Here is a 26,694-nt window from a genome sequence, read left to right as displayed (position 1 = left end):
AACACTATAATACTAAATGCAGAAGTTTTGAACAGAGGCGCCAATGTAGAATAAAAATTCTAAAAACAGTTTAAAAGGGAGAAGTTGGTGGACTTACCTCCCTCAATTAAAAAATAACTTTTAATTGTAGCTCCAGTACGCAACGCGTTTCACGGGCAAACTCCCACTTCATCAGGCAATTCAGTGGAGAAAGTGGAACTAGTGCAGGTCTGTGTAACAGCTGAGCATCTCTGTACGCGTTGCATACTGGAGCTACAATTAAAAGTTATTTTTTTAATACTGAAATAACGTTTCCTAATCAGTTTCCTATTGAGGGAGGTAAGTCCACCAACTTACCCCTTTTAAACTGTTTTTTAGACATTTTTATTCTACATTGGCGCCTCTGTTCAAAACGTCTGCATTTAGTCTAGTCCACCCCTGGTGGAGGGGTATCCCCCCTGTTTTCCTGTGTACAGAGAGCGACTTCTTAAACCTGAGTGGGGTCAGGTTATAATTCTCCCCACCTGTGAATCAAGTGGTTACCTGATTGGTAACCCACACTTGTGAGTATATCCACTTCTTGGCTTACTTTTACTCTTCTGTACCAAGATTACTACACTATATTGGGCTCTCGGTTTTCTTTCCTTTTGTTTTACAAACACTATAATACTCTTCACTATAATACACTACACTATACTATACTGCACTATACCACACTATACTACACTTATACTATAACACAATTTAAACGTTAATTTTATTAAAATAAAATAATTTTTTTACACAATGTAGATATGATCTGTTCTCTCTGAGAGTTGGCATCCATCTCTCCCATGCAGCTTCTCCTGGTCCCTGCCTACCCCACAGTTTCATCCTTAGAAGCCATATGCAGAAGATGGGTTGCACACACACCAGCTGAGGCCTGTTACTAAGGCCCCATTTACACTTATTCAGTTGCTATCAGTTATAACTGAAAGGACAACTGATTTTCAAAGTAATACCCATGTTTCCCAAGGTGTTTCAGTATAGATAGCCAAGTACAAGTGGTGCCCCAGTGTAGGTAGTGAGCTATAGGTGCTCCAGTATAGATAGCCAAGTACAGGTGGTGCCCCAGTATAGTCTTACATAGCCACGTTCCCACACAAACTTCTCTCGCAGGGCTCTCCTCCTCTCTTTGCGTGCTACTCTTTTCGCTGCCTGGCCACGTCCTACCGCTAGTTACCGTACTTCCGGCAACACCTCTGACGTCATGAGAGGCCGCCGGGTAACCATGGAGAAAGGATGCGAGGCGGCAAGAGGAGAAGAGTGCAGTGACAGGAGGTGAGCACAGCGAGAGGATTCCACGCAGGAACTGAGCTATGTTATAGCTTCCCTTGCCGCGGACACTGCCTGCCCTTCTCTCCTGGGGGGCGAGATCCGCCATTCTGTCTTCTAATGCTGGGGGACCCCCTGACAGGTGCTGAAGTACCTCCAGGGGTTCGCGGACCCCAGGTTGAGAAACACTGCGCTAGTTATAGCTCTCTTGTGCAGAACAGCCACCCTGTGGTCCTTCTTTGCAACACCCTTTTACGTTATGTAAAATTTTCTCCTCCTACTATCTGTTCACAGTTATTCTCCATAGTGCATTCTGGGAAAGTATCCGAGGCAGCTGTGTACAGAGGTTTGGGGAGGAAAACACTATTTTTTTGACCTTCACCAGATTATGTATCTCTCAGCATTACATCTGTTGATGTAATAAAACTGGATGTGATAATCAAGATACATCGGCCACACACTGGTGCTTGCGCAGAAGATGCCGACCTTGGCGAGGTTGGCAACGGAGGGGATCTCAGGACACCGGAGCTGTGGCGAGGGACATATCGGCTGCCAGGGGATGGATGAAGCCCTGGGTAAGGAAATATATATATTTTTTTATTTCCTTCGAACCTGTCCTTTAATTTACACCAAATATACAGCAGCTGAAAATGCTAAGCAGATCTAATGTGTTACAGCCTGAAAGCCTACATTTGTCTTTTTACAATCTGTAACAGTTGGGTCAGAGTCAGAGACACAGACCCATGAAATATTTCACACACTGAACAATGCTTCCAGATGAAGGTTAAAGCTGTGTACATGCTAGATGAAACTCGACTGATAATCACTGCCTCCACTAAGAATCCTGCGTGTGTACAGAAGCATCCGTTCCCCCTTGGCTACTCGGCCAGTGATCTGCATTGTTCTCTCCACTCAATCAGCTTCCCGCGTGGTGGTCCTCTGACCTCCCATAGAGCATCCGAACTCGGTGCAAGCCTGCAGGCTAGCAACATGCCTCTATAGCCTCAGCCCTGCAAGGTCACGCATGAGTACGAGGCTTTAGGCCTCTGACCTGCAGGCCACAGTATGGAAATATGCCATACTCAGCTGAGTTAGCTCTCCATTACAGCGTGCAGACGTAGGAGGATATATATGGTTTTGCCGTGCTATCAATATATGGTGAGGAATGTAAACAGGAAAATATAGTATTAGGTAGGTGTGTAATGGATATAGTGAGTCAGGTAATAGCAGTATATCCGAGATACACCAGAGGATATAGTGACGTGTGTTTTGTCAAGCAAACTATGTAACTATGCAATCATAAAATACATTAGATTTGGTGTCTTAAAATAGACGGTATGATATATTACACATTAAACTGTTGTGGACTGTACTCAGGTTTCCTTTCAGCCCCAGGCCATTCCTGCCAAATCTACATGAGATGTAGAAAAAACGGATGCAGTAGACACAGTCTCCATGACATCAAGATGATCATATGTGACTTTTACTTCCCTTATTTATTAGCTATGTATCTTAGATCTATGCTTTTAGCATAAGGCTGCTTTCACAGTGGGACATTACAGGTGCACATTAGAGCAGCTTGTAATGCAGCCCAACTCACAGTAATGAAAAATCAATGGACTGTTCACAGTGCCCACGTTGCGTTACTGTAACGCTGCACGTTGTATGTAAGTGCAGCATGCTGTGCATTATACGTGGTTTTAGCCGCGTTAGACTGCTTGCACATGCACAGTGATTAGCCACATGGCTAATTAATATTCACTGCACTGCTGACGTAATGTATTTCTTCCTGGAGCGGCCGCTTTGTGCGCCGATTGGCTGGCGGGACCACGTGATGCGGAGTGTTCCAATCACGTGGTCTCCGCAGTCTACAGAACAAAAAAGGCGCACCAAGAGCCGCATAACGTGGCTCAATCTGGCGTCCTCCTTCAACACCACCAGGCGTTGCGTTAGGGGCACGTTATGCGACCTTAACGTCCCCTAAAACGCAACGTCCTGATGTGAAAGAGGCCTAAGATGTTTGTAGCTAATGCACTTGCAGCATGAAAACAAGAGATTAATTACTTTATCACATTCAGAACTCAACCCTTTTTATGCTCTAATAACCATATTTATAAGCAGTGATAAATGTGTCCATAAATAGCGATGGATGAATATTGAGAATAAGCATTTGCGATCCATTTGAGATTTTTTTCTCAAGTTCACAAACCCATCATTCGTGGCAGACCCCACATACTTTAATTTCAGGGGAACTTGGAAAACCTTCAGGGCATCTGTACAGCCACAATTTCTTATAAAAAGAGGTATAAACTGTCCAAAAACCTGAGCAGTGGCATTGCAAAGGGGAATCAAAAGTATTTCACGCAGAGGCTTTTTTAAATGTATAAATGCAAGGAAAATTACATTTTGTTTCAACATTTTTTAAATTAGTTCTTTAAAATGGCCGCCATGTCTACCTGCTCAAAAATTATTAGTTGCAGCCACTGTAGCAGAGGCCTGAAATATCTGGCAAATACCTGCCTAAAACATGTTTGTTGCAACCACTGTAGCAGAGGCCTGAAATATAGGGCATGGACCAGCCTAAAACATTGTCATTGTGCCCACTGTCTCAGAGGCCTGAAATATGTGGCAAATATCTGCCTAAAATGTTGTTGCACCCACTGTAGCCTGAAATAGCTGGCAAATACCTGACTAAAACATTGTTGTTGCACACACTGTAGCAGATGCCTTAAATATTGTTAGTTGCAGTCACTGTAGCAGAGGCCTAAAAAAATTGGGCATTTACCTGCCTAAACAATTTTCACTGCAGCCACTGTATGAGATGCCTAAAAGTTTGGGCAGTTACCTGCCTAATATACTTTTAGTTTCAAACACGTTTATTGAGGTGTTGTCAGAAAATAATGGCCAGAATGCCAGAAAAAAAACCCACGCAGGGGCTATTACAGTGTATACAATTGATGTTTTTATGACCATAGAAACATAGAAACAGTCAAATAATTGCATATTAATTCAAGAAACAGAACAACAAAAACAAAATGAATAATCTCAGCATTGTCTTAGCATATGACAAAATGGGGGTACAAAGTACATCAGTATACGTTAAAATGAATGTAAGATATGTGAAAGGCATCTGTTTTCAAACCACATGACCCAGGGGGACCATGTGTCATGATAACTCTTCATGTAATCAGTGACTTTAGCTATTATGTGGGTCGCTAACATTGTTTCAGAGAGTAATGTGAAAACATCTTCTACTTGGAGATAAGAAGTATTTCAGTTACGTGCAAGTACACGTCTGGCAGCAGCGGCAATATGTTGTAGGAGCCAATGAGCAGAATGTCGCATTTTGTGGGGCTTATTGCCCAGGAGGAAGACACTAGGACTAAAGGGGAAAGTAGGGGACAATATTTGCTGTGCCTTGTTTCTTATTATTCACCAGAAGGATATTGCTTTCAGGTAACGCCACCAAGTATGCCACAACGTACCATCTAATATACTTTTAAGTGGCATGCACCTGCCTTATAATAAATTGTGAAACAGATTCAAGTAGGACCATATTTTGGTGGTGGTGGAGGGTAGCAGTGTGGGTGGGCAACCCTCTGAGATCCAATGCTCGGTCACTTTTATGAATATGAGATAGTACACACTGTCGTGAGCTAGGCAAGTTCACTTATCAGCCTCGATACCTCCTGCTGCACTTAACGTCCTTTCAGATAGGACACTTGAGGCGGGACTAGTGTTGGGCGAACATCTAGATGTTCGGGTTCGGGCCGAACAGGCCGAACATGGCCGCGATGTTCGGGTGTTCGACCCGAACTTCGAACATAATGGAAGTCAATGGAGACCCGAACTTTCGTGCTTTGTAAAGCTTCCTTACATGCTACATACCCCAAATTAGCAGGGTATGTGCACCTTGGGAGTGGGTACAAGAGGAAAAAAAATATTTGAAAAAGAGCTTATAGTTTTTGAGAAAATTGATTGTAAAGTTTCAAAGGAAAAACTGTCTTTTAAATGTGGAAAATGTCATGTTTCTTTGGACAGGTAACATGCTTTTTGTCGCCATGCAGTCATAAATGTAATACAGAGAAAAGGTTCCAGGAAAAGGGACCGGTAACGGTAACCCAGCAGCAGCAGCACACGTGATGGAACAGGAGCAGGCGCAGGAGGAGAAGGCCATGCTTTTTGAGACACAACAACCCAGGCCTTGCATGAGGACAAGAAGCGTGCGGATAGCATGCTTTTTACCGCCATGCAGTCATAAATGTAATAAAGATAAGAGGTTCAATAAACAGGGACCGGGCGTCAACGCTAACCCAGCAGCAGCAGATGTGATGGAACAGGAGGAGGCGCAGGAGGAGAAGGCCACGCTTTCAGGTGCAACTCAGGCCTTGCATGAGGACAAAAAAATGTGTGCGCAAAGCAATGCAATGAGTAGTTTTCAGGACACAATGGGCTATTCGGAGGAGCTATTCCCACCCCCACAATCTTCTACCTGTGAAAGGTCAATGGAACAGCCACAAATGTTGTGCCCGGATTCACAACCTTTTTCTGTGGAAAATGCACCTCGCACTGAAATGCAAGGCGAGGCCGAGGATGAACATGACGTCAACAACTCAACATGACGCAAAATGGGGGCGGAACAGAAAGCTGCTTTCAATGTTTTGAAGGCCTTAATTGCCTCCGGTGGCCAGTTAGATGCATCATTCATCACACCCAAATCCCAGAGCAATGTGTGCAGGAATTTGAATCTCAGGAGGTGTACCGAGATCATCTGGACAAGTGACCAAGTGACAAAGTGACCAGTGACAAAGTGAGAAGTGACAAGTGACAAAGTGACAAGTGACAAAATGACAAAGTGACAAGTGACAAAGTGACCAGTGACAAAGTGACAACTGACAAAGTGACAAAATGACAAAGTGACAAAGTGACAAAGTGACCAGTGACAAAGTGACAACTGAGAGGTTGTTCTGGGGAGCTCCACTGCACTCAGTCGCATATGAGGAGAGGTCTCGTCGGGACTGCTGATCCTCCTCAGCTTGCTCAAAGCCTTGAGGGTTCCTGAAGATCCTCTGCTTGGAGTTCGCCGGGGTTCAGCTTGGTGTCGGGGTCGGCGGCGTCCTCCTCACTCCAACGTGGCAGATCTTCTGTTGAAGGAAAAAAAAAAAAACATTGTTAAAAGTCCAGTACCGCTTCTGAAGGACTCACCAAGAGATGCAGGAGCGCTTCAATCTAGCGCACCATCGCTCGCTGGGTGATGTCCCTGCCTACGCGCTGGAATTCTACGCTGCACATGCTAGCACGCTTTTGCGCAGTGCCGAGGCGCATTCCAGCAGCTAGTAGCTACCAAGCTTCTGTGGATCTGATTGGGCCACCATGTTGGATCTCTGCCAAGTCCTCCAAAATTTTGAGCAATCCACGTTGCGTGACTGAGCAGTGACAACTCTACAGTCAGCATTACAATACCACTGCTGTGTTTACTGAAGAAATCAATGTTGAAGATGGAAACCGCTGGCATGATGCAAGTGGGGGATTCTGAAGATGAAAACGATCAGCGTGATGATACCAACATCAGGCAACCTGCCTCAGGAAACGCTGGTCCCAGCTATGACAAAGAACAGGACGAGGAACAGCTGGAGTTGGAGCAGGAATTGGATGCCCCCACTGCCGAGGGACAGAGCGGTGCACGTTGGACTTCCACAATTTAGCGGGAAAGGACAGCAGAAGAGGAAGAAAGTGATGCTGGTGACGAATATGGTGCATCACAACAATCACAACGCTTACAAGAACATGAAGATAGAGGAGTCTGGCAGGACTCTCTGGCACACATGGCTCAATTCATGCTAGACTGCATTGAACGCGGCCCGCGCATTATTCACTATTCATTATTATTCATTATTCTGGAATCTGGACAACACCAATTACTGGGTTTATACCCAGTTTATACAAACACAATGTTAAAAAACTGATTGAAGAAAGTGTCAGACAGGTCAAAAATGGAACAATTCCAGCAGGCCCTTGAGGATGGAGACTTTAGAGAGGAGATTGACATCCTCCTCCTTCTCTAGCCAGTTGTACGCCGACAGACTGACTTCAGCAAACCCAGGAGGACCAGGAGGGCAGCAAAGAACACAAGCTGCTGCTAGTGCCCAAAAGGGAATGGTATTGGCAGTGTCCTTGGAGTGGGAACATTTTCTGACACCCATGCAGCAGCCCACAGAACAGCAATCGGGCAGTTCCACGTCCTCCAACACCAATCGCCTAGAGAAGATGGTCAAGGTCCAGGACTACATGTCAGATGGCGTAGCTGTGTTGAACAATCCATCTGCAGACAGACGGTGAGTGTGACAGGCAGCACAGAAGGACCATGGCAACTCACTCATAGTACCACAGTTTGATAGTGCTGCCCAAAAAATTATATGGATCCGTGGACCCGGGCACTGCAGGCAGTACTGGGAAGTGGGAACGCAGATTTTAGTACCTAAACACACGATACAACATGTTTTCCGGGGTCGGACTCTGAGGCACATACAGATGGTCCCGATCATCATCCTCATCATACAACTCTTCTCCTGAGTCTGACCCACCCACCACCTCTGCCACCCCAACATCCCCAGACACAGACCCCTCATCGTCCTCAACATTAACTTGGGATGCTGGCCTGAGCCCGACCTCCTCCTCCACATCAGGCCCCATCATCTCCTCAATGGCAGCCCTCATTAATCGTTCTGGCGACGGACCGATGGACACAACATTCTCCTCCGGAGAGGGCTGCTGCTGACCACTGGCTGCTGTAGTGGATGTTATAGCTTGCGTAGGGCGTTGGCTGTTGCTGTTGTTGGGAGTGCTGCTCACAGCGGAGGTCTCTGAGGAACTCATGGTGAGCTCATATAGTGGTTGGCGGTGAGTGGAGTATTACTGATCCCAGCAATATACACACTGACTGGCAGAGTACGCAATGCTATATAGTCTGGCTGAGCGGTGTACACAGAGTGGCAGTACACACAATGCTATATAGTCTGGCTGAGCCGTGTACACAGAGTGGCAGTAAACACAATGCTATATATAGCGTGGCTGAGCGAGGTACACAGTGGCAGTACACACAATGCTATATAGTCAGGCTAAGCCGTGTACACAGAGTGTCAGAAAACACAATGCTATATATAGCGTGGCTGAGCGAGGTGCACAGTGGCAGTACACACAATGCTATATAGCCAGGCTAAGCCGTGTACACAGAGTGTCAGAAAACACAATGCTATATATAGCGTGGCTGAGCGAGGTGCACAGTGGCAGTACACACAATGCTATATATAGCGTGGCTGAGCGAGGTGCACAGTGGCAGTACACACAATGCTATATTAGTCAGGCTAAGCCGTGTACACAGAGTGTCAGAAAACACAATGCTATATATATAGCGTGGCTGAGCGAGGTGCACAGTGGCAGTACACACAATGCTATATATAGCGTGGCTGAGCGAGGTGCACAGTGGCAGTACACACAATGCTATATATAGCGTGGCTGAGCGAGGTGCACAGTGGCAGTACACACAATGCTATATTAGTCAGGCTAAGCCGTGTACACAGAGTGTCAGAAAACACAATGCTATATATATAGCGTGGCTGAGCGAGGTACACAGTGGCAGTAAACAATGCTATATATAGTGTGGCTGAGCGAGCGGTGTACTACTGTTCCCAGCAGCGACACACAATGACTGGGGGGGACCCTGGCTAGCGTGGCTGGAGAGCGAACTACCCTGCCTGCCTACCCAAAGCTAAACCCACAGACAAATGGCGGAGATATGACGTGGTTCGGGTATTTATTCACCCGAACCACGTGACCGTTCGGCCAATCAGAGCGCGTTCGGGCCCGAACCACGTGACCCGTTCGGCCAATCACAGCGCTAGCCGAACGTTCGGGGAACGTTCGGCCATGCGCTCTTAGTTCGGCCATGTGGCCGAACGGTTTGGCCGAGCACCGTCAGGTGTTCGGCCGAACTCGAACATCACCCGAACAGGGTGATGTTCTGCAGAACCCGAACAGTGGCGAACACTGTTCGCCCAACACTAGGCGGGACAAGCCAAAATTTCCATGGTAAATTGTGACATCTCTGGCCACAGGTCAAGCCTGCACACCCAGTTTCATGGATTCTTCAGAGTGTCCACATTGTTTGTTACCCCAATGTAGTTGGATACTAGTTGGTCAAGGCATTCCCCGAGGGTGAATCCTGAAGTTTGGTGTTGATTCTTTGGGCGGAAGAAAGATCTCATGGTGGAAATGATTGGCACATCACCAGCAAATCCCCCTGTTTTTGCAGGTGGGGAAGTGTTACAGGCACCTCTTTGGCTGGGAATTGCTCTTCCTGTGCCACCAACCTGAAAAGTGAAATGCAGCATCTCTCTCAGCCTGTTATGGAAATGTTGCATTTTGACAACCCTTTATGATAGTGGTAGCATTTCCCCCATTTTGAGAAACAAGGGTATAACAAGGTTGCCACCCAGTACTGGTTTGTTGCCCTTAGGTTTTTTTTTATACGGGGTTCCTTCCTGAGACACAATAGCATGAAAGTTCCCATTCCAACCAGATTTGAGGCAGAGGGCTCCAGGTCCTCTTCCCCTTCATCCAGGGCAATATTGTCCACAATCCACAGTCTGGTCACCCAACCATGGGCAACCCCAGGATCCCCAGAAAGGTGAGAAGCCCCCCGGGAAGCCTTGTCCAGCTCTTCTTGCTCTTCCACCCCATAGCCACCATCCTCATCTAACTCCTCTTCAGATTTCTCCCTCTGACTTGGCCCAGGTACAGCAGCAGATGTCTGATGGCATGAAAACTTCCTCCTCTTCCTGCTCCTGATCATCCACAGCCTGATCAATGACACATCGCACCGTACGCTCCATAAATAAAAAAATGTATGGTATGATGTCGCTGAGGGTGCCTTCTCTGCGACAGACCATTTTAGTGGTCTCCTCAAAAGGACACATAAGGCTGCAGGCATCGCATATGAGCATCCAGGACTGTGGGGCCAAAAAACAAGTTCTCCAGAGCCTATCATACTACTAGTAATCCAAAGAGGGATCCGCACACAGACTTCAGGAACAAACTGTGTTTATTGTTCCATATGCACACATGTAAGACATCAACAATCGTCTACACCGACAATCGTTTTGGGGCCAATGCGGTCCCCTTTGTCAAGGCATTAGCAGACTGACAACAGGTATCCGGCACCAGCAAGCTCACTGACAGGTGTGCGGTTCTTTTGATTGAATGTCATACTACTAGGTCACAGAGGTATTAGTTGACTGCACATTGCTGCTGGAGAAGTCGATCTAACATCAGCAGCGCAGAATTCAATCTTGTCGGGATGTCACAAATCAAACGTCTGACTGGAAGGTTGAGTTGGAGCTGAATCTTAGCAAGGCAAGCCATGGCCATGTAAGACCTGAAACAGACACTTTCCTGGCCTGCCTTAGGACTTCCTGGAATCTTGGGTACTCTTCAACGAACATTTGCACAATCAAGTTCAGTAGTACATGTGCCATGCAAAGCACGTGAGTTAATTCGCTCAATTTACGTGCAGACAACAGATTGCTTCCATTTTCACATACCACTTGCACAATACTAAGTTTGTGCAGGTTCAGCCACTGTTTGCCTCTTACTGCAGAGCTGACAGCAGTACAGATCCAGTGTGGCTTTTAGCTTCCAGGTACAACAGCCACAAGACAGCATGACAATGCTGCGCTTGCACTGTTGAATAGCCTTTGGGGAGCTTGGGGATGTAGTGGAAAATGAGTGCACAGCGGAACAGGACTCAACAGAAGAGGAGAGGATGAGGATGGAGGAGGAGGAGAACAAGTCGCTGGCCTGCATGCAATCCACGGTGGTTTTACCAACTACTCTCTACAGCCATGCATCCCTTCCTTCCTGACCATTACCACCAGGTTTTACCAGTGGGCACTGAAGGTTATGTACGTTCCCTGCCCTGTACATGTTTGGAAGACCACGTATGTGATAAGATGGATCTTAGCTCCAACACTTTGTGCCAGAGATGCATTAACCTGGCTCTGCACATGAAAATATAGGTCTGGGATGCCTGTCTGTGCAAAATATTTCTTGCCAGGTTCCTTCCACTGTGGTGTCCCAATAACAATACATTTCTTGTAGGCCTCTGAGTCCACTAGCTTGTATGGTAATAGCTGGCGGGCTAAGAGCTCTGACAAGCCAGAAGTCAGACGTGGGGCAAGTGTGTTACTCAGCAACATTATTTTTTTCCACTCGTACATGTTCTCGATGAACTTTTTCTATCTTTGGCCAGATAAGCAGGGAACAGGTACGCTGGAAGACGAAGTGGAGGGTGAATGGGAAGGGACAAAAGAAGGGGAGATAAAGGAAGGTGGAACATGAGAAAACTGCTTCCCCTTTGACTACTTACTGCTTTTTTCTTTAAAGGACTTCCGAGGCCAAATGATAAAAAAAAGTGAACTACCTGCATCCTATTTTAAGGCACGGAGGACGCCGTCCGCGCTCTCTGTGCCATTCCGCCAGCCCCCCCGGGCCGGCTCCCAACCTCAAGGCCCGGGTCGGGCTCTCCTGCCTGCACAAAGATGGCCGCATGAACTGGCCGTGGCTGCGCAGTCCGCTTAGCCGTGAGTGCGGCTGCGCAGCTCTAGGGCCAACCCCCCAATCCACGCTACAGAAAACAGCCTGTAGCGTGGATCGGGGGCTGGCCCTAGAGCTGCGCAGGCGCACTCGCGGCTAAGCGGACTGCGCAGCCTCGGCCAGCTCATGCGGCCATCTTTGTGCAGGCAGGAGAGCCCGAGCCGTGAGCCCCGAGCCGGGGGGCTATTGAGCAGCGGGGACCCGGCGGAACGGCACAGAGGGCGCGGACGCCATTCTCCGTGCCTTAAAATAGGATGCAGGTAGTTAACTTTTTTCATCATTTGGCCTCGGAAGTCCTTTAAGTATTTGCTACGACAAGGATTGGTGATGGGGGTTTATGTGCCTTCTTAAAGCAGTTGTTCCTAGGTGGGTTTTGGTCTTCCTATGACTATACGCTCACCTAAAGGATTATTAGGAACACCTGTTCAATTTCTCATGAATGCAATTATCTAATCAACCAATCACATGGCAGTTGCTTCAATGAATTTAGAGTGCTCCTGGTCAAGACAATCTCCTGAAATCCAAATTGAATGTCAGAATGGGAAAGAAAGGTGATGAAAGCAATTTTGAGCGTGGCATGGTTGTTGGTGCCAGATGGGTCATTCTAAGTATTTTACAATCTGCTCAGTTACTGGGATTTTCATGCACAACCATTTCTAGGGTTTACAAAGAATGGTGTGAAAAGGGAAAACATCCAGTATGTGGCAGTCCTGTGGGTGAAAATGCCTTGTTAATGCTAGAGGTCAGAGGAGAATGGGCCGACGGATTCAAACTTACAACCGAGGTATGCAACAAAGCATTTGTGAAGCCACAACACGCACAACCTTGAGGCGGGTGGGCTACAACAGCAGAAGACACCACCGGGTACCACTCATCTCCACTACAAATAGGAAAAAGAGCTCACCAAAATTGGACAATTTTGTTCTAGAAAAATGGTACCACTGTGCAGGCTGGTGGTGGTGGTGTAATGGTGTAATGGTGTGGGGGATGTTTCTTGGCACACTTTAGGCCCCTTAGTGCCAATTGGGCATCATTTAAATGCCACAGGCTACCTGAGCATTGTTTCTGACCATGTCCATCCCTTCATAACCACCATGTACCCATCCTCTGATGGCTACTTCCAGCAGGATAATGCACCATGTCACAAAGCTTGAATCATTTCAAATTGGTTTCTTGAACATGACAATAAGTTCACTGTACTAAAATGGTCCCCACAGTCACCAGATCTCAACCCAATAGAGCATCTTTGGGATGTGATGGAACGGGAGCTTCATGCCCTTGATGTGCATCCCACAAATCTCCATCAATTGCAAGATGCTATCCTATCAATGTGGGCAAACATTTCTAAAGATTGCTTTCAGTACCTTGTTGAATCAATGCCACATAGAATTAAGGCAGTTCTGAAGGCGAAAGGGGATCAAACACCGTATTAGTATGGTGTTCCTAATAATCCTTTAGGTGAGTGTAAGTTGCTTGTGACACAGGATGCAGCATATTGCTACTGTCAGACACACCGAAAAATACCACACTGCAGAGCCTTGTGCTGGTGTTCTGGTAACTAGAAGTGACCAGGCATTTTGTCTGGCTGACCCCAGGTTATGACACAATCTGCTGTTTGCCTCCGGTCCCTTATGAGCTCTCCCTACTTCTTACCCATCTCCTTCCTTCACTGAGCCTCTGTCTCTCCGTCTGAACTCTCCTCTTCCTGTTTTGTGGGCACCCATGTGACATCCATTGTCACACCATCATCATCCTCATTATTTACAATTTCCAACTCACAGTAGGCGTAGCAGTGGGGACTTCACACCTTCTGGAGATCTGGGTAGTTTCGTCTGAGTGCTGGTTAGTCCACTCACACTGAAAGTCCTTTCCACCCTTACTTCTGTCTATTAGATCGGCTCATAATTTATTATTCTTTATGATTACTCTTCAATCACCACATTGAGCCTTGGGTTCTCTCTCTTCACCCATAACACACCTTCTCATACTACAGGTGTTTCTATATGCTACGGATCACGAGTGGCAGATGGTCACATTTCTGCATCATTCAGAAATGGCGCACTTCCAGTTTTACTGGAAGTGATGTCTGATGCTACTCATGACCACATTGCTATTTTGCCTGGGTGATGAGCTGTAGCTGGTCCTATGGGCGCTCAATGCTCGCAGAGTTTGATTTTTATTTTAAAGTACTGTTAATGGCTTTGTTTTTTTATACTAGATTTTACTTTCACTTCGTCTACGTGTACCATGTTTACTCAGCTACTGATGCATATAGGCATTCCTTTGGAGTTTATTACTTTGTTTTTCAGAATTCATTATTAAATTTATTGATGTGAATTGATCTTGGTCTGTTTACATTGGGATTAGGGTTAGGGTTAGAGTTGGGACTATACTGGTCTCTGAGAAAGTCTCTGGGAAGTATGATTCATGTGTGTCCTTACACTACATGGTTTATTTATGTTTATATATTTTTGTGTTTTTAAACATAATTATATCTATTAGATGTAGCATTAGGATATACAGTAATTGTTATACTATAATATGCTGGGTTTTTAGAAACCTTTAATCTAATGATTTTATATGTTGCTTATTTTAAGAAAATTAGTTCTATTATGCAAACCAAAACTGTTCATGCTCAGAATGAGCATGCTGATTGTGATTCAATGGAATTAAAATTTCCGTATTTCTAATCGGAATTAGTAATTGGGTTTCCGTGGAAATATAGTATTACCACAACGCGGTAATTTTAGCTCAATCACAGAACTCAAAAGTATTGAACCAATCAGAGAATGCAGAATTTTTCTGTGAAAATCGAATTTCCATGGTAATTTTAGACCAATCACAAGACTCGGATAATACTGAGTATCAGTAATGCTCAGATACCCCCAATCACGAATTTTAGTAAATCCGGCCACGGCAGAATCGCAATCCAGATATGCCATGATCGTGATCCGGATTTGAATTGGAGCTCCGGATTCGACTTGGATTTTAGTCATGATTAAATGTAGGATCTGTGATCATGGCCGTGATCACAGATTTTACTTTAACGTTAATAGTAAAGCCCCCATACATTCTACAATCACCAAAATTGCATGTATTGTAAAGGTGATCAGTGGCTACAACCTAAAAAATTTTTTCAAAAAGAACTAATAGTTTTGGAGAAAATCAAATTTAAAGTTTAAAATCAAAAAAATATTTGTGATTTTAGCGGTTAATAGCAAAGCCCCCTTACTTGCTAGAAACACCAAATTTGACAGATATGTTAAAAAGAATAGTGGGAACAAGAAGAAAAAATATTTTTCAAAAAGACCTTATAGTTTTTGAGAAAATCGATTTGAAAGTTTTTAAAGGAAAATGTTTACATGTACTGTAAATGCGGTAAATACATTAACTGGCATTTAAATGTATACTATTTTCCTTTGTTCTCACTATTCTTCTTAACATATCTGGCAAATTTGGTGTTTCTACCATGTAAGGGGTAATAACTGCTAAAGTCAGCGGGTTTTCAGGTGATAATGGTGGTCATTTTTCCCGTGATCACAGGCTGAATACTTGAAGTAACGGCTGAATTCGTGATTGATTTCCGTGATCGATTCCTGATCACGGATTCGGATCACAATGTTGGATAGTGAAAAAATGCTTGTGAATCACGGCTATGCCTTGATCACGGATTATATCCGAGCAACACTACTGAGCAGACGCGTATCTGGAAGGGTGCAGGCATGGCACGTGCCCCAGGCGCCCTCCCTCTTCAAACAACAGGGGGGGCAGGGGGAAGTGCTGCTGACAGCATTCCTGAGTCTAAGGGAGTAACAATCATCCAGCAGCCTGGCCGTCTCAGTCTTTGTCATATATCTACATTAGAAGCTATTAAGAGGTGAGCTCTGAACTTTTCCCTCTCTCCCTACCACAGATCATGGGCTTGATTCACAAAAGAGTGCTAACTGTTAGCACGGCCGTTTTTCGCGCGAATTTTCGCATTGTGCGCGATCGCGAATTTTCGCGCGAAACGATAACGTTTTCGCACGCAAATGCAAATTTTACCGCGAAATCGATATCGTTTTCACGCAAAAGATCGCATTTGCGCGCGAAAACGTTATAGTTTGGCGTGGAAAATCGCGATCGATCGCAATGCGAAAATTCGCGTGAAAACGGCCGTGCTAACAGTTAGCACTCTTTTGTGAATCAAGCCCCATGTCTCAGTCCCCTGAGATAGCAGCAGATGCTTTTGGTCTGGAGGTTACAGGATCTCCCATTTATTCCCCTCTCTGGCATTCACTCATTCCTCAGCCTTATCTCAATGTGCTGTTTACTTACTTTTATTTATGACACTCTCTGCACTTTAACCATTATCCTGCTGGCATCTCTGTGGCCAGTTTTAACAACTTCTCTCTTGTACAGTGTACCTCAATAGTTAAAATGCATTATATTTCTAGCTCAGTATCTATCTATTATATAATAGGTTGTCAACAGGAGCGTAACAATAGGCCCTGCAGCGCCTGAGCCCGCGGGGGGGCCCGCCCCCCCCCCCCCTGGGGCCCGCTCGGGGCCGTTTTTTGGGGGCTGAAGGGGTGGCAGCATGAGGGGAAAGCCTTGCCCACAGTCGGCGGGGAGAGGGGAAGTTCCCCCCTCTCCCTCACCTCGGGGCTCTCCCCTCTGCGCCCCCCTCCAGCTAGTGAATGTGTGTGGGCAGCGGGCAGCAGCGGCGGCGGGATACATACCTTCTTCCTTGCGTTCCATCGCCGCCTTCTCGCTCTAGCGACTGACGTCACTTCCGGAAGCGGAAAACGTTGGAACGCAAGGAAGAAGGTATGTATCCCGCCGCCGCTGCTGCCCGCTGCCCACACACATTCACTAGCTGGAGGGGGGCGCGGAGGGGAGAGCCCCGAGGTGAGGGAGAGGGGGGAACTTCCCCTATCCCCGCCGACTGTGGGCAAGGCTTTCCCCTCATGCTGCCACCCCTCCAGCCCCCAAAAAACGGCCACGAGCGGGCCCCGGGGGGGGGGGGGGGGCCCGCTCTGAAATTCTGCAGGGGGATTTTCAGGTGTCTGCTGCCCACATTACGATTTTCAGGTGTCTGCTGCCCACATTACGATTTTCAGGTGTCTGCTGCCCACATTACGTTTTTCAGGTGTCTGCTGCCCATATTATGATTTTCTGGTGTCTGCTGCCCACATTACGATTTTCAGGTGCCTGCTGCCCACATTACGATTTTCAGGTGTCTGCTGCCCACATTATGATTTTCTGGTGTCTGCTGCCCACATTGCGATTTTCTGGTGTCTGCTGCCCACATTGCGATTTTCAGGTGTCTGCTGCCCACATTGCGATTTTCAGGTGTCTGCTGCCCACATTACGATTTTCTGGTCACTGCTGCCCACATTGCGATTTTCAGGTGTCTGCTGCCCACATTACGATTTTCAGGTGTCTGCTGCCCACATTACGATTTTCAGGTGTCTGCTGCCCACATTACGATTTTCAGGTGTCTGCTGCCCACATTACGATTTTCAGGTGTCTGCTGCCCACATTGTGATTTTCAGGTGTCTGCTGCCCACATTACGATTTTCAGGTATCTGCTGCCCACATTGCGATTTTCAGGTGTCTGCTGCCCACATTGCGATTTTCTGGTGTCTGCTGCCCACATTACGATTTTCTGGTCACTGCTGCCCACATTGCGATTTTCTGGTGACTGCTGCCCACATTAGGATTTTCTGGTGTCTGCTGCCCACATTACGATTTTCTGGTCACTGCTGCCCACATTGCGATTTTCTGGTGTCTGCTGCCCACATTACGATTTTCAGGTGTCTGCTGCTCACATTACGATTTTCAGGTGTCTGCTGCCCACATTACGATTTTCAGGTGTCTGCTGCCCACATTGCGATTTTCAGGTGTCTGCTGCCCACATTACAATTTTCAGGTGCCTGCTACCCACATTACGATTTTCAGGTGCCTGCTACCCACATTACGATTTTCAGGTGTCTGCTGCCCACATTACGATTTTCAGGTGTCTGCTGCCCACATTATGATTTTCTGGTGTATGCTGCCCACATTAGGATTTTCTGGTGACTGCTGCCCACATTGCGATTTTCTGGTGACTGTTGCCCACATTGCGATTTTCTGGTGACTGCTGCCCACATTGCGATTTTCTGGTGACTGCTGCCCACATAAGGATTTTCTGGTGACTGCTGCCCACATTAGGATTTTCTGGTGTGTGCTGCCCACATTATGATATTCTGGTGACTGACTGCTGCCCACATTGCGATTTTCTGGTGACTGCTGCCCACATTACGATATTCTGGTGACTGCTGCCCACATTAGGATTTTCTGGTGACTGATGCCCACATTGCGATTTTCTGGTGACTGCTGCCCACATGGCGATTTTCTGGTGACTGCTGCCCACATGGCGATTTTCTGGTGACTGCTGCCCACATGGCGATTTTCTGGTGACTGCTGCCCACATTGCGATTTTCTGGTGAACTCTGCCCACATTACGATTTTCTGTCCCACATTACGATATTCTGGTGAACGCTGCCCACATTACGATTTTCTGGTCACTGCTGCCCACATTGCGATTTTCTGGTGTCTGCTGCCCACATTACGATTTTCAGGTGTCTGCTGCCCACATTACGATTTTCAGGTGTCTGCTGCCCACATTACGATTTTCAGGTGTCTGCTGCCCACATTGCGATTTTCAGGTGTCTGCTGCCCACATTACGATTTTCAGGTGCCTGCTGCCCACATTACGATTTTCAGGTGTCTGCTGCCCACATTACGATTTTCAGGTGTCTGCTGCCCACATTACGATTTTCTGGTGTATGCTGCCCACATTAGGATTTTCTGGTGACTGCTGCCCACATTGCGATTTTCTGGTGACTGTTGCCCACATTGCGATTTTCTGGTGACTGCTGCCCACATTGCGATTTTCTGGTGACTGCTGCCCACATAAGGATTTTCTGGTGACTGCTGCCCACATTAGGATTTTCTGGTGTGTGCTGCCCACATTATGATATTCTGGTGACTGACTGCTGCCCACATTAGGATTTTCTGGTGACTGCTGTCCACATTAGGATTTTCTGGTGACTGCTGCCCACATGGCGATTTTCTGGTTACTGCTGCCCACATGGCGATTTTCTGGTGACTGCTGCCCACATTGCGATTTTCTGGTGAACTCTGCCCACATTACGATTTTCTGTCCCACATTACGATATTCTGGTGAACGCTGCCCACATTACGATTGTCTGGTGAATGCTGTTCACGTTACAATTTTCTGGTGACTGCTGCTCACGTTACGATTTTCTGGTGACTGGTGCCCACATTACGATTTTCTGGTGAACTCTGCCCACATTATGATTTTCTGGTGAACTCTGCCCACATTATGATTTTCTGGTGAATGCTGCCCACATTACGATTGTCTGGTGAATGCTGTCCACGTTACAATTTTCTGGTGACTGGTGCCCACATTACGATTTTCTGGTGAACTCTGCCCACATTATGATTTTCTAAAGGCCCACGTTACGATTTTCTGGTGAACTCTGCCCACATTACGATTTTCTGGCCCACATTACGATTGTCTGGTAAAATGCTGCCCACTTTACAATTAATTTACAGTGAAACGCTGCCCCATTACGATTATTTGGCACCTATGGGGGGGGGGCCCATCCAAATATTCGCAGGGGGCCCCAGTGATTTCTAGTTACGCCCCTGGTTGTCAAGCTTGTATTATGTTATAATCATCACTGCAAATGTTTCATTGCTTCAGGGACAGATCTAGGGGGGGGGGGGGGGTTCAGGTGGGTCTCTTGCCCCAGGCGCAGTTTGTTGAATTCTTAAAAAGGCGGCAAAATGAATGGCAGTTTAGGCGCCAAAACCTGACCTTTAGGCACAGAAACCTGACCTTGCCCCGGGCGCATCTTGGTCTAGATCCATCCCTGCATTGCTTTCATTCATATGAGAGTGGTGGTTGCTATATTTATTTCCTTTTAAACAATACCAGTTGCATGGAAATCCTGCTGATCTTTCTGGTCACTAGGGTCTAAATCACACACCTGAAACAAGCAGCACATGCGTGTCCCCGAGAGTCGTTCTTCGCGGCAGGGGAAGCAGAGCGGGGAGGCTGCAGACATTGCTTCTGCCAGCACCCGCTCTGCAAGAACGTCAGGGTTCCCCTGCCATGACGAACGACTCTCGGGGACACGGCTGCTCCGTATTGTATAGGAGGCAGGGAGAGGAGAGAGGCGGGGGGGGGGGGGGGGGAGGAGAGGAGGCAGTGCGAAAGCCGGCGGCTTCATCTATTACATTGCCGCCAGCTGCATTTCATTAAATTGACCAGGTTGTAGTACATTTGGCCGCAGCGAGACGGCCTTAAAATACATTTAACTTATTGCAATCATTACATTTCTAACATTGGCCGCTGCGCTGCGGCCACTTCGCACATTGGCCGGCCAGAACCCGAGGTGGCTGGCCAGAACGCGAAGTGGCCACACTTCGGGTTCTGGCCGTAACATATACAACGGAATAAAAAACACACACACACGTGCGCGCGCACGCACACACACACACCAAGCATTCCCTTTGTTGTTATTTTCATGTTTTGTCCCAGTATTGTAGTAGTTACATGGGCATGGGCCAATGCTTTACTATACTGTAATTCCCTGACAGCTTCATCAGCAGGAGGAAACTGAACAGCACATGTGATTATTTTCCCACTAATTTCCTTGTACATTTTAACCACTTGAGGACCACAGTCTTTTCGCCCCTTAAGGACCAGAGCCTTTTTCTCCATTCAGACCACTGCAGCTTTCACGGTTTATTGCTCGGTCATAAAACCTACCACCACCTGAATGAATTTTACCTCCTTTCTTGTCACGAATACAGCTTTCTTTTGGTGCTATTTGATTGCTGCTGCGAGTTTTAGTTTTTATTATATTCATCAAAAAAGACATGAAATTTGTCAAAAAAATATATTTTTTTTACTTTCTGTGCTGACATTTTTCAAATAAAGTAAAATTTCTGTATACATTTTTGTCCAAATGTATTGTGCTACATGTCTTTGATAAAAAAAAAATCCATTCAGTGAATATTTATTGGTTTGGGTAAAAGTTATAGCGTTTACAAACTATGGTGCCAAAAGTGAATTTTCCCATTTTGAAGCATCTCTGACTTTTCTGACCACCTGTCATGTTTCATGAGGTGCTGAAATTCCAGGATAGTATAAATACCCCCCAAATTACCCCATTTTGGAAAGAAGACATCCCAAAGTATTCACTGAGAGGCATGGTGAGTTCATAGAAGATTTTATTTTTTGTCACAAGTAGGCGGAAAATGACACTTTGTGTAAAAAAAAAATAAAGTTTCCATTTCTTCTAACTTGCGACAAAAAAAAAAATGAAATCTGCCACGGACTCACTATGCTCTCTCTGAATACCTTGAAGTGTCTACTTTCGAAAATGGGGTCATTTGTGGGGTGTGTTTACTGTCCTGGCATTTTGGGGAGTGCCTAATTGTAAGCACCCCTGTAAAGCCTAAAGGTGCTCATTGGACTTAGTAGTATAATGTGTTTTGGGGTGTATTTTTACACATACCCATGCTGGGTGGTAGAAATATCTCTGTAAATGACAATGTTTTGATTTTTTTTACAAACAATTGTCCATTTACAGAGATATTTCTCCCACCCAGCATGGGTATGTGTAAAAATACACCCCAAAACACATTATACTACTTCTCCTGAGTACGGCGATACCACATGTGTGGCACTTTTTTGCACCCTAACTGCGCTAAGGGGTCCAAAGTCCAATGAGTACCTTTAGGATTTCACAGGTCATTTTGCGACATTTGGTGTCAAGACTACTCCTCATGGTTTAGGGCCCCTAAAATGCCAGGGCAGTATAGGAACCCCACAAATGACCCCATTTTAGAAAGAAGACACCAAAGGTATTCCGTTAGGAGTATAGTGAGTTCATAGAAGATTTTTTTTTTTTTTGTCACAAGTTAGCGGAAATTGATTTTAATTGTTTTCTGCTAACTTGTGACAAAAATAAAATCTTCTATGAACTCACCATACTCCTAACGGAATACCTTGGGGTGTCTTCTTTCTAAAATGGGGTCATTTGTGGGGTTCCTATACTGCCCTGGGATTTTAGGGGCCCTAAACCGTGAGGAGTAGTATTGAAACCAAATGTCGCAAAATGACCTGTGAAATCCTAAAGGTACTCATTGGACTTTGGGCCCCTTAGCGCACTTAGGGTGCAAAAAAGTGCCACACATGTGGTACTGCCGTACTCATAAGAAGTAGTATAATGTGTTTTGTGGTGTATTTTTACACATACCCATGCTGGGTGGGAGAAATATCTCTGTAAATGACAATTTTTTGATTTTTTTTACACACAATTGTCCATTTACAGAGAGATTTCTCCCACCCAGCATAGGTATTTATAAAATACACCCCAAAACACATTATACTACTTCTCCTGAGTACGACAATACCACATGTGTGACACTTTTTTGCAACCTAGGTGCGCTAAGGGGCCTAACGTCCTATTCACAGGTCATTTTGAGGCATTTGGATTCTAGACTACTCCTCACGGTTTGGGGCCCCTAAAATGCCAGGGCAGTATAGGAACCCCACACGTGCCCCATTTTAGAAAGAAGACACCCCAAGGTATTCCGTTAGGAATATGGTGAGTTCATAGAAGATTTTCTTTTTTGTCACAAGTTAGCGGAAAATGACACTTTGTGAAAAAATACAATTGAAATCACTTTCCGCTAACTTGTGACAAAAAAAAATCTTCTATTAATTCACCATACTCCTATTGGCATACCTTGGGGTGTCTTCTTTCTAAAATGGGGTCATTTGTGGGGTTCCTATACTGCCCTGGCATTTTAGGGGCCCTAAACCGTGAGGAGTAGTCTTGAAACCAAATGTCGCAAAATGACCTGTGAAATCCTAAAGGTACTTGGGAGGTGATCTGATGTCGGATCTGCGGGCGATCTGATGGTGTGGGTGGGTGATCAGATTGCCTGCAAGGGGCAGGTTAGGGGCTGATTGATGGGTGGCAGTGACAGGGGGTGATGGGTGATTGATAGGTGATTGACAGGTGATCAGTGGGTTATTACAGGGAAGAACAGATGTAAATAATGCACTGGCGAGTTGATAAGGGGGGTCTGAGGGCAATCTGAGCGTGTGGGTGGGTGATTGGGTGCCCACAAGGGGCAGATTAGGGTCTAATCTGATGGGTAACAGTGACAGGTGGTGATAGGGTGTGATTGATGGGTGATTGGTGGGTAATTAGTGGGTGTTTAGAGGAGAGAACAGATGTAAACAATGCACTTGGGAGGTGATCTGACGTCAGATCTGCGGGCGATCTGATGGTGTGGGTGGGTGATCAGATAGCCCGCAAGGGGCAGGTTAGGGGCTGATTGATGGGTGGCAGTGACAGGGGGTGATTTATGGGTGATTGACAGGTGATCAGTGGGTTATTACAGGGGGGATAGAGGCATACAGTACACAGGGGGGGGGGGGTCTGGGGAGAATCTGAGGGGTGGGGGGTGATCAGGAGGGAGCAGGGGGGCAGTTTAGGGCATAAAAAAAATTAGCGTTGACAGATAGTGACAGGGTGTGATTGATGGGTGATTAGGGAGGTGATTGGATGCAAACAGTGGTCTGGGGGGTGGGCAGGGGCGGGGGGACTGAGGGGTTCTGTGGGCAATCAGAGGGAAGGGGGGGGGGAGATCAGTGTGCTTGGGTGCAGACTAGGGTGGCTGCAGCCTGCCCTGGTGGTCCCTTGGACACTGGGACCACCAGGGCAGGAGGCAGCCTGTATAATAGGCTTTGTATACATTACAAAGCCTATTATACACTGTGTCAGCGGCGATCGGGCAGCTAGTAACCCGCCGGCGCTTCCGAACGGCCGGCGGTTTACAGCGCGAGGGGGCAGAGCCTGTCGCCGGCAGCTGATCACGTCACAAATGACGCAATCGCCGCATAACCACGCCCGCCCGCCGCCCCCGCTGATGGGCGTATTGCGGTAGTTTAGGCCCAGTCTTTGCCGCCGCCCATCAGCTGGGGCCGGTCCTCAAGTGGTTAAGGAGCTTTTTGATATCTTTAACTACTGCATTAAAAGTGAAATAAAAACTTGAGATGCTAACATAATATTGCCCCTGTTTAACTCTCTAGTAAGGCCACATCGGGAATATGGAATTCAATTCTGGGTACCCTACTACAGGAAATATATTGCAGTTTTAGAGCAGGTGCAGAGAGGAACAATAAAATTGATACGAGGGATGGAAGGTCTCACTTACCAAGAAAAGTTAGATAAACTGGGTTTATTTAATCTGGAGAAAAGACGCCTAAAGGGGCCCATACACCTAACGATTTTCACAGTGATCGAATCGGCTGTGAAATCACCGCGCACACCGCTGACAGAACGATCGATTTCCGTCCGAAATCGATCGTTCCCGTCGATTCTCGTCGATCCGTCCGTGCGGAAGATTTCTCTCGATCGCCGGCGGGTCGGGAGTGCGTCGATAGCGGCGTTCGAATGCCCGACGACCGACACAATACAGCGGGTATACATTACCTGTTCCGTCCGGCACAAGTCCCCTGGTCCTCGCTGTCTTCTTTCCGCGCTGGGTTCCGGACTGCAGCTTTCCAGAACTTCCTGTCCCGGCAGGAAGTTTACCAGCAGAGCGCCCTCTACTGTTTAAACCTCCCCTGGACAGAAAGTTCAGTAGCTGCAGGAACGGTCTGGAGCCCGGAGCGGAGAAGAAGACAGGGGTGGACCAGGGGACTCGCGCCGGCCAGAACAGGTAATGTATGAGGGGGGGGGGGGGGGCTGCGGCAGCAGCGGCAGCTCCACAGATTGTGATCGGTTTCAGGCTGAAATCGATTCACAATCTGTTTGCAGTAAGGTGGCCATACGATCCCTCTCTGATCACATTCGATCAGAGAGGGATCTATCTGTTGGTCGAATCTGATGGCAAATCGACCAGTGTATGGCCACCTTTAGAGGGGATCTATCTAATTAACATGTATAAATACGTCAGACGGAAATATAAAGGCTTGGCGGATGACCTTTTTGTCCCTAGGCTTTTACAAAGACCAAAAGAATTGCTCACTGACAGACAGCACTCTGCCACTTATATAGTCTGCAGACTGCCTGTCAGCCAATAAGAAGTGCAAATACATTACACCTAGTCTGCAGTACTTAATTAAGGAGAGGCTGTGCAATACAGCCAATCGTTGGAGAAGGCTTCAAGTCTTTTGGTGTTTTGGTGTTTGGTGAGTTGAAGGAGTTGAAGGAGTAGTGGGGGCAGGTTCCTGGTGGTGGCAGCTTTAGGGCTTGCCTGTGCCTCCTTATTGTGTTACATGCTGGTTTTGGGGTCCCGAGCAGTTGCAGTGCTCGGGGCCCCTGCCTGTCATGTGCACTAGTGTTTGCATAGGCTTTTACTAAGGACTAGGGGACATGATCTGTGCATAGAGGAAAAACGTTTTAGCCATTTATTTAGGAAAGGGTTCTTTACAGTAAGAGTGATTAAGATGAGCAAAGCATTGCCTCAGGAAGTAGTTATGGCAAATTCTATATTTTAAAGGGGACTTAGATGCTTTCCTTGCGTTGAAAGACATCCATGGCTATAATTACTAGGTAATGTCCAGTGGTGTTGATCCAGGGATTTTATATGATTGCCATCTGGAGTCGGGAAGGATTGTTTTCCTTTTGGCTCTAATTGGAACATTTTTTTTTTGGGGGGGGGGGGGTTCGCCTTCCTCTGTATCAACAGGGATATGTGATGGAGCAGGCTGGTGGTGTTCTTTATTTTTTGGTTGAACTCAATGGACGTATGTCTTTCTTCAACCCAAATAACTATGTAAATATGTACTACTATAGAATTCTAGGTTTTTGCTGTAGACATCATAATTTATTACCAGAGTAAATGAAATCCACTAAAACTGTCAAGTAAAGCACTGGGACTGGATATCCCTAAACATCTACTTGCTATTCACATGATAAAACAAAAGATATATTGTGTTACCACAACCATGGCCCAACCCTCACCAACTATTTTCACACCTGTGATCCATTACCCATACAGCTTGCTGTAGGACACTGGAAGACTATCTGCTACTTTGCCTAATAGATCTAGAAGGTTTTGGTTGAGAGAAATTATAATAGGCTACAGGCAGGAATTCTAGGTGGAAGTGGTGGTCTTGACATACATACCCATTGTGTAACTCTGCTAGAAATGTTTACTGGAACTATACAGTCAGGTGTCTATCCTGATTTTTTCTATACTGGTTTCACATGTTTTTCTTACCATAACCAAAGGATGTTACTGATGTCATTTTTCATTTGGAAATAGAACAATTCCTTTATAAAATGGTATGAAAGTGGAAACAAACAGCAATGTCTTTATTGGTCTGTAGCACTAGCAATGAACAACATTTTCTAAATCCTTCATGATAATCCTATTACTTACAGAGGCTATTTCTGCAAGTGTCATCGTTATTATCCAGAGAGCTAAACCTCCTTCCCAAGCTGTCCACCTGCTCCCAAGGCAGTTCTGTGGTCTGCTAATCCCTTGTTGCCCAAGGACATCGGTCATCACACAAACCTGAAGCTGAGCATCAGCAAAGGTAAATATTCTAACAAATGCATGCTTGGAAATCACAGCTAAAAATATAAAACTTTTTATTGGATACATAGGTCTAAATAGTTTTAATTTGCTTCAAAAATTGCTAGCATTGTTGCACAACTGAAA

At 46.2% G+C, this 26,694-nt stretch overlaps 1 protein-coding gene across 1 annotated transcript in view; it reads left to right on the top strand.

The window, feature by feature from the left end:
* Window positions 1-1,644: 1,644 nt before the first annotated feature.
* PDC (phosducin) overlaps window positions 1,645-26,694 on the top strand; it is a 105,930-nt gene continuing 80,880 nt past the window's right edge. The window contains exons 1-2 of the mRNA XM_068240159.1: window positions 1,645-1,868; window positions 26,415-26,569. The gene's annotated coding sequence lies outside the window, so the exon portion shown is untranslated. The remainder of the gene's footprint in view (window positions 1,869-26,414; window positions 26,570-26,694) is intronic.

Source organism: Hyperolius riggenbachi, chromosome 6 (genome assembly GCF_040937935.1).
Source record: "Hyperolius riggenbachi isolate aHypRig1 chromosome 6, aHypRig1.pri, whole genome shotgun sequence".
NCBI lineage: Eukaryota > Metazoa > Chordata > Amphibia > Anura > Hyperoliidae > Hyperolius > Hyperolius riggenbachi.
This window is presented reverse-complemented; position numbering and strand designations above follow the sequence as displayed.